Source organism: Pundamilia nyererei, unplaced genomic scaffold (genome assembly GCF_000239375.1).
Source record: "Pundamilia nyererei isolate P.nyererei 1_Seehausen unplaced genomic scaffold, PunNye1.0 scaffold00007, whole genome shotgun sequence".
NCBI classification, from domain to species: Eukaryota; Metazoa; Chordata; class Actinopteri; order Cichliformes; family Cichlidae; genus Pundamilia; species Pundamilia nyererei.
The window spans coordinates 989,070-990,953 of NW_005187408.1; the positions used below are offsets into that span (position 1 = coordinate 989,070).

The following is a 1,884-nucleotide window of genomic DNA, read 5'->3' on the forward strand; positions in this document are numbered from 1 at the left end:
GCGTGCCTAAACAAACACCACACGTGAACATAAAAGCATATAAATGCATTTGTTTGATATCACTTCTCCTCCTCTACTATCTTGGGTAATCTTAGCTTCCTAATGGGCTCGGTGGTTCCTATAGCAACCCCGCTACCCTCAGTTTCAGATGAGGGGTCTCCGGTGCCTCTGTGGTTTTGCAGAGTGTTGTTAGAACAATGGGGAATGCCACCGGCAAAGCTCAATACGCCCCCTACTGTGACGGTCTGGCTGGCACACAACGGGGGATTACAGATAATTGAAGCCTTAGCATAGAGACATCTGAATGGGTTTGAATGATTTTTGTTTTATTTTGTTGCTGTTGTTTATTCAATACACCTACAAATGTATCATTAGGGAATTGGATAGCAGTGACCTTACAGCTACATTAATTTGTATCCCTGTGAAAAACAATCCAAGGCCTTTGCATGTCGCTCTTTTTTCAGCCTTTTTTGTTGCTCTCCACCTATAGCAGTATTTCCAGACACTAGCTATCCATTTCCATCGGCTTATCCAGCGTCGCTGGGGGATGGAGCCTGCCCCAGCTGTCATAGGGCGAGAGGCAGGTTACACCCGGGACAAGTCATCAGTCTATTTATTGCAGGGCTAACAGAGAGGGATGGACAACCTCTGACGCTCACATTCACACCTTCACTCCAATTTAGGATCAACAGTTACCCTAACACGCATGTTTTGGACTGTGTGAAGAGGCTGGGGTACCACTACAGGCAGGGAGAACATGCAAACAGAAAGGCCACATCCAGCCAGTGAATTTGAACCCAGGACCCACTTGCTCTCAGACAACAGTTCAACACTGTAACTCAATTAAAAATACAAAGTATAAAATAGAGTGCAAATAAATTAAACCTTAATTTTTTGTTGAATACTTTAACAAAATGTTTTAATGGGTGTCAGGTCTAAGCTTCAAGCATGCTGGAGTACACACCCTGGACCAGTCGCCAGCCTGTCATTGGCAATTTAAAATCACCAATTGACCTACCACCCCTAACTGCATGTCTTTGGACTGTGGAAGCCAGAGTATCCGGAGAGAACCCACACAGACACGGATGAAAAATTACACACAGAAAGGCCCTGAGTGGATGATGAATTCAAACCCAGGACCTCCTTGCTGTGAGGGAACAGTGATAACAGTGCTGCCCAAACCAAAACTCCAGGAATCAAAATAAACCATCGCCACATAACCCAGAATACAAAGATACAAAAGTTAAACTAAACTCAAAGGCATATTAAGAAAAGAAGAGACCCAGAGGCTCTAAATCAAAGACTCAAAACATCAAAACTCAGATTACAACCAAAACAGAGCCAGAATTTAGAGTCCAAACACACCCAGGATCAGAGACCACGACAATGACAATAGAAATCTTACACATCTGACAGATGCATGAGAACAAAAAAATACAAAATAAAGTCAAACATAAGGGCTTAAGAAGACGCTGCTGCAGTTAATAGACTGAAAATATTGGAAATACGGGAAATATTGTGCCACGAACTACATAAAGCTGCAGGGAGGGATGCTGATTCTCAGTGGGACTGTCAGACACAGCAGACACCTTCTCAGGGATTTTTTAAATGAATTACTACATTTATTACATTTAGAGTGATAGTTATAGCTTGCCTTCAAGACTTTGAAAAGGACAAAATTATTGACCGCCTTACATATCACCGCCTTTACCCAGGGGATGCCATACCCTGCATCTATGGACTTCCTAAGATCCACAAGGAAGCTGTCCCACTCAGACCCATAGTCAGTAGCATAAACTCAGCCACTTACAACATTGCTAAACACCTTGCTACCATCCTCGCGCCTCTCGTGGGGAACACCCCACACCACATCAAGAACTCCAC

General features: G+C 43.5%; 1 protein-coding gene across 4 annotated transcripts in view; it reads left to right on the forward strand.

Annotated features, from left to right (window-relative positions):
* Window positions 1-1,884, forward strand: part of ctnnd2a (catenin (cadherin-associated protein), delta 2a) — a 255,957-nt gene that overhangs the window by 219,797 nt on the left and 34,276 nt on the right. The window lies entirely within an intron of this gene.